This window comes from Chroicocephalus ridibundus, chromosome 13, assembly GCF_963924245.1.
Source record: "Chroicocephalus ridibundus chromosome 13, bChrRid1.1, whole genome shotgun sequence".
Lineage (NCBI taxonomy): Eukaryota > Metazoa > Chordata > Aves > Charadriiformes > Laridae > Chroicocephalus > Chroicocephalus ridibundus.
In genome coordinates, this window is record NC_086296.1 from 1,388,740 (window position 1) to 1,401,109 (window position 12,370).

The window sequence follows — 12,370 nt, forward strand, 5'->3', positions numbered from 1 at the left end:
AAAGCCACCTTTCCCACAGCGTACAGCAGGTTCAGCACAAAGCCTGGAACAGTCACATGCAGAAAGTGAGAGACAGCAGTCAGTATATTCACACGGCTTTACATTTCTCAGAACGTCGCACAAGAGAATGGCATGGGCAGCAGATGTGAGAGAGCAGCGAAAGGCTACCCAGAGTTGTTCAAGTTGCACATACCAATGACTGCAGAAATTTTTAGAGAGGAGCTACAAAGCTCTCCAGTGAGCACGGACACTACAGACTGAAGCCCCAGCCCTGCATAAGCATCAACCTGCCGTTCCCCAATAAATAAATAAAATTCAAGTCAATTTTCCAAGCGCTGCCTCCTCCGCCCTCTTCCCCCTCCCCCCTTTTTCCTTTTTTGGAGGCAAATGAAGCAACAAAATGGTTCTTAATAGTGCTGGCTGGCAAAACCTGTAAGGAAAGTTTTCTCAAAACTGAAATGCACTAATTTCGACAACACCACAGCCAACCGCTCAGCTTCCAGGGGCTCCGAACTCCACAAACCCACGTAAGGGTAGCTCTCAAAAGCTCAGGACACAATCATTACCTTCTGCTATCAGGATCGTGCAGCCAGTATTTCTTTTTAAGTAACTAGAGGGACTTCCAATCTGCAAGTAATTAACAAATCAATCATGGTCCCCTCTCAAGTCCCTCCATCACCAGGCAGGCTGGGATGTTAATTGGATGACTAGAAAAAAACCACATTTTCTCAGAGACCTCTCAAAATCTGAAGGCACTTAATTGTGAGCTGGATGCTGTAACAGCACATTAACTTTCAATTAAGAACACAAATGAAATGCACAAATAAAAGAATCCCTTCCCCAAATCCTAACACACAGCCTCACCTCTAGCAATGGCTGATACAAGGCAGGTAAAGTGGATATTAAAATACGATTCCACAGGATATATGGCGGAGAGAATTCTACGTGCTGTTTCTCCATCTCCAGTTGTACTAATCCTTTCGTACCAAAAGCCCAAATGCGAATTTTAATGTAAAGTCTTTATGAAACTGAAATTAGAATTCAAGTTCTCTGTGATCCCTTTCAGGAGTTACAACAATAAACAACAGCAGCTGCACCTCCAAGCGCATCTCTTAAAGTGGAACATTACTGTTAAGCTCGAGGGTGACAGAAATGCAGTAAAAATGGTCTTATCTGGAGCTGTGCATCACATTACTTATTCCCTCATTAAGTCTTAGAAAGTGAGAGCTAAAATAAGTAAGGAACACTTACAGAATTCAAAAAATAAACCAATTTTTGCCAAAAACAACCCTTCACACCTTTCTTGCCCCATGGCCCATTCGTAAGAGATTTTTCTATGGCCCATTTGTGCTACCCCACTTGCGGCTTTGGTTATCAACAGCATCACAGTATTTGTACCCTGCTTTCTTATTTCTTGATCTGTTTTAGGATTAATATTAAGGTAGAAATTGATAAGGTTATAACTGATATTGTTAAAGTGCATCAGTAAGACTGTGGCTTGCTGATGTAACTTACTGTATCTTCAACTATAGAAATTGAAAATTGATGCCTCAAGAAAAAATTCCCACATCTATCACACACAAATAAGCATGAAAACTCTGCAGAATCAAATTAATAGCTAATTAATGCTATGAATAAGTTATCCAGACATCAAACTTTGCAGTTTTAATGGTGTAACTAACACATCAGAAAAACGTATCCTTATGAGCATCTCATGCAGAAACATCTGCTCTATAAATACCCAGCACTCCTGGGACTCTGCTAGTCCTCCCTCCTCGGGTAATGAGCTTCCTGCAGCCCGTGGGATTTATTTAACATGGAACAACAAAACCCATTTCCTTGGCTGTAACTATAACCCAGACCTACTGGAGAGCTCGGCTCCTGTTCTTCTCCAGAGAAGTCTAGGCAATACAGACCTCGGAAAGACTCCCCAGGGAGATCCGCACCCGCTTCACCGAGCCTGCTTTTCTGCTGCTCCAGCACTGCAAGAGGCAGTGAAGATCGCCCAGTCCCCGTGGGAACATTCGCATTTCAGACACGTGCACAAGTACGCCAAACATCCCTGAGCGCTAAGCAAAGGCAAGCATGGTGAAAACAAAGACAATACGCTTTGAATACGTTCTCATCTGGCAATCCCAGGAGAAGTGCTCCCAGGGTTGGTTTCCATGATCCACAGCAACCTTCAAAAGCTCCTGCAACCCAGAAAAATGCCAGGTTGCATCTCCACCTTGGGGTGTTAAGACACTATAAACCTACCTCCTTGAAAAACATCACCTGGTATTCATCAATCAAATTCACACCTTGGGTCTTCAGGAAGGACTGTAGCACGGAGACAAGAGAGCTAGTGCTGGTCATTAAGAAGGACAGGAACTGCAATGGAACAGCCAACCTCATACCACACTCCACTGACCCGAGTCAGGAAAAATCTCTTCCAATTTCACATCTAAACCAGAATTGTTCCTGATGCACCTTACAGATCTATTACGTGTTATGGAATGATGTAACTAAATCATATTCCAAAGGAAACTTCCACAGCAAAGTTTCTGAACACCTTTCTTTCAAGAGTGATGGAAATCAATAAATGGGGGACAGATTCCTGCAGACGTTAAGGGAGGATGTGTCATCGTCTTACAGCGGGGGACACTCCACAGGAGGAATGCAAAGCCTCTCCCAGGGCAGAAACTTCCCGAAACTCACACAACAGAGAGGCAACAGATGGCATCTGGACTTGGATAAAACAGAGAGTTTCGCTCTTCGCTGAACTTTTCTACACTTTATGCGAGCATTGTTTTATACCAGAAGAAATTTCTTCAGTGGATGGAATGTTTGATACAAGACACTGAACAGAAAAGGAAGCCAAAGCCGTAGCTGAGATGTGTGTTCGCTCTCTTACTTAGGAACTGGGCTGCCACGCAGCAACTGGAATGGCCCAAAGATTTTAGAATTAAACCCATTACCTCAGCGAGTTGCTTGCTGGGGCAGTTTAATATGGAGAACCTCTATGGATGACGTCAAAGATACTTTTAAAGTTTGAACAACTTGAGACAGGAACTCTGCAGGGCTTTTGAAGCACCGATTATGGGCAAAATCCTGTTATAAATGAAAATAAAGTTGACTGCCTGTCCAAATGGGTGGGAACGGGGAGGAGGAACTACCTGAGCTACTTTTACATGAGACGGTGACAAACGATAGCTGCCGTTCTTCTCTGGTGGTCTGCATGGTCTGCTGCCCTTGCCCTGTCTCTTCACCCCCAGAGGGGCCCTCTGCTGCTTTCCCTCACTTTCCCTGCTTTCAATGCTTTTCTAAGAGTCCATTAAATTAAAAATGTATTTTAAAAACAATAGTATCTTTCTCACATCATGCTGCAAAGAGTAATAGAAAGCGAGACGTGGAATCACTGTCCATATTACTTAAAGTACATAGGAAGGAAACCAACTATATGATTGATTCTATGTAAATCAGTAACACACAAATCTCATTCCAGAGATTTTAAATCCTCGGCCTTTAGCTGGAAAAAGCGACCTGGATGCTTCCTCAAATTCTTAGAGTCCAGACTGTAGACAGGACTAGCGAGAGAGGGTTTGTTAGGACGTTCAAATATATGCTTTCCCTGGGAAAACGAAACAGAGGAGCACTAAGTAAATGTTAAATAAAAGTAAATACCTACCAGCGTAGAAACACATCAGGGTAGGAATCCAGCCTGTTGCTATTAAAGACTTCAGAAAATGGTGGGGAATGCGTTGGGAAATCTGTTCATGCTTTAGACAAGGTTATCATTATCACCAAATAGTTTTCTTAATGATATGCAAGTCTGAACATAACATTTGCATCTGCAGAACGGAGTTGGTAATCATCACGTCTAGGATAGTAGTAACAGCTCACCTAGCTGTGCCACACACCAAAATTATCCTCAAGAGAAAAGATTTTGAAGTAATTAAATGCATGGCACTTATTTCAACGCAAATCACGTAGCAACGCCCCCACTCTGCTCTCCCTAACAATCTGAAAGAGCGGAGCTGCAGAGAGCTTTTCTTTTTTTTTAATGATAAAGAGAAACTTGAAAATACAAGCATCAGGGAGACACATTTTTTTTGTCTGAACATTAAACCTAGTACTTCCAAGACTATTGCTGTGTCTGCCACCCGGCTGGAAAGGGCCATCAGTTGTCACCCCCCAGCGCTGCGGATGAAGCTGAAAGCCGGGGTTCGAGTGCTCCCGAACACTCACCAGCCCGCTGCAGTTCAGCCGTGTAAAGAGCACTTCGCTTAGAGACCCAGCTGGGGCTAAAGACGACAGGCTGGGGACTTTCTTTTTTATATAAATAAAAAGCCAAACTGGAAATTTTTAAGATACCCTTTTAGTAGCATTTCTGCCTTTCTCTGGAAGAAACGTGACGAGAGCCGAGAGCGAGGAGCTCTTTCCAGCAGCCTCTTGGTGCACTCTGCAGGATCTCGGGTGGCCCAAATGAATCCTGCTTTTTACTACCGCAAACAACCTTCTAACAACTATTTTTGTGTTGCCAGGCTACAAGTAACATTGGCTCCTATGCAGTCTGTCCCAGCACTGCTGAAGACGCTGAGGATACCTGATCCAAACGGCTCGAGCGGCACTTCCCAAGGGGGCTGAGCTGCGGCGGCGCTGCCAGGCAGTACCTGCACCTCGCCAGGCCCTGAGGGACACCGTCACCGAGGGTCCCCTCTCCACACACTGAGTGTTATATACTTCAGCTGATAAAATACTACCGGGGTCTCGCAAGTATAATTTAACTATATCAGTTGTTCTATCCACCTACTCTGACAGAACCCTTGCTATAAAACCACCTTTCCACACCCACACTTTGCTTCACTATTAAGAAATTTTTATTTGGATGTCAGCCAAAGGAGACTGATAAATAATAGTTGCAGTAAATGTACTCTATTTCCGAGCCTATTTCTAGGTACTGAATGTCCCAAAGGAGGAATATACAGCATTTTAAAATCATTCCATCATTTCATGCAGAAGTAGAATGAATTCCATACTTCAGTTCACATGAAATACCAGAAAGCTTAATTGGTATTGGGTTCATTGTTCTGAAAATAAAGAAAAAAAAAGAAGGAAGCTGCCTGTGACACAAAGATAGCCTGATCCAGGCAGCACTGGCCAGAGGGCCCTGTACAACACGACAGAGTTCAGCAGCAGACAGCTGAGTCTCAAATCAAGCAGACAATATGGTAAAGAAAATAGGAAGACGTCAAAGTCCAAATTAAATGAACAGAAAGTCAGTGGAGCTCTGCTGATGCTGATGTTAGTTAGGGAGCAGCTGAGAAAAGGCGTACTGGGTCTGGGCAGGAGATCCCACTGGGGGTTTCTTCTCCACGTAAACATCCACCCACCAGCCAGACCCGAGAGAGGAGCAGCAGGGCAGCCCCGGCTGCCTTGTGTGAAACACCCTCCAGCTATTTGAGCAAAGGGATCGGTTTTGTTTAGTTGGTCAAATGCTCACAAGAGGACATACCAAAAGCCACCCCTGAAACAGGACTTTGCAAGCTCAGTCTGTGCCCCAGCAACAGTGGCATAGAGCAAGAGACCGACGACGCGCTGTCACGCGTCTCACTGGTGTCAGCGCTGTCTCCAAGAGCTCCCTGCAACAAGCAGGGGCTCAGCAGCCAGCAGAACAGTTTAACAAGGTACAGATGTCACGTCCGCCTTTTGCTACTTGTGTCTTCTTATATCCAAAACATCGCGTAATGCCTTTTCAGTAAAATGCTGACTGGTCACCTCCTGCATGACCTACTCGGAGGGCCTTAGCTTGCTCTCCTGTAAGGCAAAGCGATGCAGGAACACACTACACCACAATTCCACGATGCCCAGCAGCTACTTTGCTTCCAAATTATTCCAGTCTCTGCTTGGAGGAAAGGCTCAGGGACTCTGCTCGCTTTATCACACGTGCTCGCTGCAATGTGAAAGAATCCCAAAAATACAAAACCAGGGCAGCATTTATCTAACACAGGATCCTGGCTCACACGCCTTCCAAAGCAAACTCTGTCCATTCGAGGGACTGCAGGGAGCTTTGGTTCCGTCTTGCTCTTCATCCCACCACACCACAGGCCCTTCTGTTACATCCCCTTCGCTGACAGCCAAGGGAAGAAGGACCTAGATTCATTCCTAAGTAATGACAGAAGGCAATAAGCAAGTGCACAACTTTAAATTTATACTTCAGACTTGATTGTAAAGCATTAAGGTTGCATGTAACTAGGTTATGTCTCTGCTGCTAAAATCTATGCATAATTTATTTATATTACAAGCTAAACATCAGGAACTGTCAGGAGGAACCCTAACAGCTCCTTACTAGCACGAATTAAACGCTCTGCTCATCATATAAGCCCCAGGACAGCCATATGCTGTGATCCCGCACAGTATCAGTAAGCTAATTAAGAAACTGCCTTCGCTCTCTCCTCTCTATTGTGTGGATTTTTAATTTGAGTTGGTTTTTTTCCAGTCTGGGTTGGGCAGATAAGCTTCTCCCTTTTCCGTGCCGCTTGCTGCCTCTGAAGTCAAGATTCACTGGCAAATTTCTGTACAGTTTTTATCTCTTTCTAAAACTATTCCTTCGCTGAGAGTGCCATCCGAAAGCACCCGTTGCACAGCAAAGCACCGACAGCATCGCTCGCTGCAGCGTCCGGAGGCAGCAGCCCCCATCGGCTGCGCCCCAGGCTCCAGCACGGCGGGTGGGCCGGGACGCGGCCGCGTCTGCCCTGCTCTCCTCCGGCTGGGACAAGGAGGTGCTAAGCTCTGCAGAACCTCCCGGCCAGGCCTCCTTGGTTAGCAGCTGCCCCGCAAAAGCATACAGAAGGACTACTCGAACTGTGACAAGGGAGCACACCAATGAAGAGGAAAAGTCAACAAAATGACTTCATCAGAATCCTTTCTGGAGTGAGGGAGACATGGAGCTGCCGCAAGGAGGGCTCTGTACTAAAGCTCAATAACTAATTTGCTGCTGATAAAAAAGAGAAAATAGAAGCCAGCACCTGAAAACTCACATTTACATGTCTTCTCTGTCCTGCCATGCTTCAGCAAGCAAAGTTGCCCCGACACCAAGGGCAGCTGGGCAGCAGCATCACCTGAGCTTCGCCTCCTGCGCCCTGCTCTCCACTAGGCAGCGCTTCCAGGGCAAAGATTTGCACTTAAGTGCCTTCTTTCAGCCAGCTGGAGCTGAAGGCTGCCTTGAGTACGAGAGTGCAGGTAGGACAAATATTATGCGACTGTCACCACACACTATTATCAATGCCTGCAGGATTTAAAGATGGATAGCGCTGGAAGGTAATTCACTTCGAAAGCTCTAATTCCCATGCACTTTTCTTCAGAGAAAAGCCATACATTAATCATTAATAAGAAAGGAGGGCATAAGCACCTGCCTTCGACAGCCTTTCTTCCTTTCTTTCCTCAAACTCAGCACGCAGAGATGGGAAGAAGAAAATGGACATACCGTTATCACCGAGACACTCATCCAGTCATTTCCAAGGTGCAGAGAGAACTTGTCTGCCAAAACAAGACCACGGGTTCTGTCTGACAAACCTTCTTTACCTCCAACATGCCTCAGACGCACCCGCTCCTGCTCCGAACGGTGCGTGCTGTAGGTGTTTGCACACATACACGCGTTCACAAGTATATAAAGCCAGCAGGAGGTCGAGCGAGAACTCGAGGAAGGAGTTCATTACCATTAAGCAGTGTTCAAATTCAGTGTGACTGAAGCGCTCCGAGTTACACCTGCAGGACAAGATGTACATGCACGTGCCTTAATGCTCGCTGCCCTCCTCAGAAAAAGCCTTAAAGCATTTTCATACAAAAACTCTATTTGGCACATCCTAAGCATTAACGACTTACCCCCAAGTTCCCGCAGTCCTCTTTCCCCTGCAGTACATAAAACTGAGAGGCGCATGCAGACGCTTCGACATCATTCCTCATCCTGTGTGGTTTTGGCTCTGACTCCACCGAGTCCTTACCTCATGTCTTCAAACACTGTTTCTCACATTTATGGTAACTCTTAGGTTTTGATTCCATGAGACTGGACTCTTAATTTATACCTACAGGAGATGCTCACCCCCAGTTGTCTCTAGGATCAACCACTTCAAAATCCGTGAACTACTGGTATTTACAGCTCCAGGGGAAGGTAAGGACAGAGGTGCCAATCCCACGACAAGGACAGGAAAGTGAAAATCAGCGAGCGAAGTCCAGGGCCGCTCAGGCACTTAGGAGCCTGAATCTCGCCAAAACTAGAGGGAGACAGGGCTGTTAAAAATTAGACCACAGAAAGGTTTATACCGTTAATCTTGCCTGTAATTATGTCAGAACAGTAGAAGAACAGCGATTAAATCCATCCTTCTCAAGTCTCCTGTTACAGCTCTGGCCACCAGGTTGTCCCTTCTCTTCTCAGGAGCTGGTGCCGCACAAGCTGTTAGGCGCCATTGCCACCTGAGGAACGTGCGTTTTTAGTGGAAGTCAAGTGGGCGCAGTTTGTTTGTGTGCGTACACCCACCGCCAGGTCTCTGAACCCTGAGGCTATTTGCGAAGGCGAATTCCTGTGCACTTGGAGAACTGACAAGCAGTGCTGCAACTACAGATGGTACCCTGCAAAAAGGAGCACTTTGCATCTGTTTGCTATGCAAATTAATTCATTTAACATTTGTTGACAGCAGGTCAGCTTAGCACAGGAATCAGGCTAGAAAGTTGGCAATTTAGGAACTAAGTTCTGCTCCGTCCTCTTAGAAGTGAAAAAATCCAAGGGAGAATTAAAAGTAATTAGGCAGAAAACAGCAATTAAGCCCAGAATGAATTTCACTTTTAAAGCATTAAAATCCCTGCTGCTTCCAGAGAGCTAGGAATCACGGTGGCTATCGGCACAGAAAGCCAAGAAGAGGATGTGACTGCAGCAGGGCTCGTGGACCCTCAGATGCGGCACTTCCCCTCCAGAGCAGAGAAGCTCCGGGGACAGCTGTGGGGACACAGGGAGGGTCTGTCACTGCCCGGGGCGCGGGAGCCAGCTCAGAACCACGGAACTGTCTCGGCTGGAAGGGACCTTTCAGACCATGGAGTCCAACCACCAACCTAACTCTGACAAAACCCATCGCTAACCCATACCTCTAAGCACCACCTCTGCCCGGCTTTTAAATCCCTCCAGGGATGGTGCCTCAACCACTCCCCTGGGCAGCCTGGTCCAGTGCTCCATAACCCTTTCAGTGTCAAAATTTTTCCCCACAGCCAGCCTAAACCTCCCCTGGCGCAACTTGAGGCCGTGTCCCCTTGTACTCTTCTTCTAAAGCACCTGAGTGGCTGGGTCAAAGTTGTAGGAAGGATCACAAAATGGCCTTCTTAAGATGCACCAAATCATTACATTATTTAAACGGGAGGAGAGTACAATTTAAAAACCAACGCTTCGGGAGTGCAAATCCCAGTAGGGATTTAGGGGTTTAAATTAAAAAAAAACAGCCAGTAACTAAAGAGACATTCTTCACATACCTAAAAGAATAAAACAGGATGTAAAGACACGAAACTTGTACTCCAAATGAAATAAAGGAACATCTATGCATATTTAATGATTCTCCCGGCAAATGCCTTCCTTACTTCTTCTCCAGTCCTATTTTTCCAGAACCAAAAATCCAATCTTTGCTTTGGTTTTTACTGTTCCTTTCCAGACTTCTATCATACCGATTTCTCTCAACAGGTTCAACAGACTATAATAGCTTTATTTTATAAAATTACACCCAAGGTAGCATCTATCACAAGGCTCACGACCATTTTAAGTAGTAAATTATTGTGGACATTGCAGATCCATTCATCATATCGGGTTTGCCCCTATAAACAAAACACAGCAATGGAAGAGGAAACATCTTTTTCCTGATCTCAGGACAAGAATGGAGACAAAATTATCACCACCTGCACTAGTTTCTGGAAACTTCATTCATTCTTGGTAAAGGTTACAGAAAAAGCATGCAATAAATTTCATTAACAGATCGTTGTTTGCAAATTAGCTGTGCTGCCAAGCCTTCATCTTGCAAAGGGGAATACAGGACTCCCAAAACATTTCTGTTTGAAGAGAGGTTTTGGCAAGTCAGGTACAGGGGGGGATGGCACACTGAACCCACTCGTCACGTTCCAGATACCAGGATTCCAAAGATCCCTACAACGGCTACGGTCGTGGGGCAAAGCCTGACTTTAGAAGGAGCCCATAAAATAAACACTGGTCTCCAAAATCAACATAAACCTTAACCAGTTGCCTTTTCTTCCCTTGATTCTTACTGGCTATGGATACACTGTCAGTTAGCTACGGTAGTTTGGCACGGACATCGCTAATTATCCCAGGTAATCCCAGAGTTATGCAATTTATGACAAAAGCCGTATGTGAATGACATTCTTGACGATAACAAACTTTGTGCAGTTTCTCTCATTTCCAGCTTGTAAATGACCGGGGCCAACGGCACTCAGTATCCTGCACGGGGCTTTCTCAAGTAGCAGCTCAGGCAGATCCATTCCTCGGCACGAGTCCCTTGGCCATCCAGACTAAAATCAACATCAAGCAACACATATGGATTTGTGTTTCCTTAGAAAGCAGTAAGAAACCAGGGCTACACAAGGCTAAGCTACTTTAGCTTTGGGTAAGAGGCAAAAGAGCGTATGGCTCATGGCTCTTACCCTGCAGATTTCATTCCCAAGTGAAGCAACTCTGGCGCAGGTACAAATATTTGCTAAGACTTCGGCCGCAATTACTGACCCCGCTGCTAAAGCATCCTTCCATGCCACGCGTACCTGCGGCACCACCCTGTCCCCGCTGCCACCCCTCGGCACGAGCAGCCCAAGCTGTCGGCTGAGGATACAGGTCACCCTGCCCTGCTCAGACCTGGGCGTACACCAGCACCTGAACTCCCCGAGCCAGGAGGGAGAGACACTAAGGAATTACACAGGGAAAAAAAAATGCTGTAGACAGGATAGGACTGGAAAGGAAAATGGGATGGATCGCAATTTTAAGAGGTAAAGACAAATAAATGTTTGTTTGTTTGGGTTTTTTTAATTACTTGTTTTCAGTTATTTTGAAATAAGTGTTTCCAAGTCTCCACATTATCGAGAGAGAGACGTAGATCAAGAACAAAATAAAGATCAGAAAGCAGTGTTAAAAAAAAAGCGTGCAAATAATTAACTGGTTCACGCTGTGAATCACTGAGTTTGAAACAAACTCGCCCACATCTGTTGATAAACTTCGTTAACTGAAAAAATGATACTGAAACGAACGCCGTGCATAACGCCTGTCTTCTGCGTGGCTATCTGAACTGCAGCATCATCTGAAACCTCCAAGTTCAAAGGCGTTCTCGGTTGTTTTGGAAAGACAACGCAGCACACACCTGAGGCTCACTTCCAAAGGGAGAAAGGAGGCTGGCACACCATCAAGAGGACTAACCTCCCAATTAAATATCGTATTTGGTAAACAGTCTGTAGCCTGCAATAAGCTCCATTCCCAGAAAACTGAATTTCTAGAACCAGCTTCTGTATGAACAAGAGAAGAGTGGGCAAAGGGCTTTTTAAACGCTGACGTCTGTCAGACAGATGGCTGCAACAATTTGTTCTCTGCTGGTGTTATCTATCTTATCTGCCTGGTGCTTTTAAGGATGAGCTGCAGAGGATTTCAACAAACAATGCAAAAGTATTTCCAACACTAGTAACAATAATTACTTTTGCTATGTCCAATTTTACCCCTAGATCTGGAAGTGCTCTACGAAAGGTACGTGCTATCACCGACACCGTAACAAGAAATACGACTGCCTGAAAGACAGCCCATACCTCACCTCCTCCTGCGCCTTTGCTGTCCTGGACTCGCATTATCTCACTGCAAGGAGCAAGGAGACAGCAAGACAGCTCTCCGCCTCCCTGTGCAAGAGGTTGCTCCCTCCAGGGCACAACACAGAGACACGGACAAACTACCTTTTTCCGATTACCTTGCCCCACATCCGACGGCAGTTTCAAATTTTCCACAAGGAAGCAAATAGTCCCAACATGACTGTGACAGCAGACACTACAGATGAAAGGACTGAGACACCGTTCCCCTCCTCAGCATCAGACGCAGTCTGGCCGATGGCCTGATGCACTGGAAGTATATCAGGACCACTTTTAATTACCAAGAGTTCAAACTCTCTAACTAACACATCTCAGTGCTGCTCTGCGCCACATCCCTCTTCATCACCCTTTAAGAATGTGGAATGTCCGAAGCGGCACAAGCTTTTGCACGTCCTGTAAAACCAGTACCTTTAAAATAATAAAAAACACACAAACCGCCCAACCCCAAACAAACAGTAAAAAAACCAACCCCAAAGCTCTCCTGGAATGCAGACGTTCAAGTGGATCA

At 45.6% G+C, this 12,370-nt stretch overlaps 1 protein-coding gene across 10 annotated transcripts in view; it reads right to left on the reverse strand.

Annotated features, from left to right (window-relative positions):
• The window catches only part of ARVCF (ARVCF delta catenin family member), a 273,582-nt gene that overhangs the window by 56,307 nt on the left and 204,905 nt on the right, over positions 1-12,370 (reverse strand). The window lies entirely within an intron of this gene.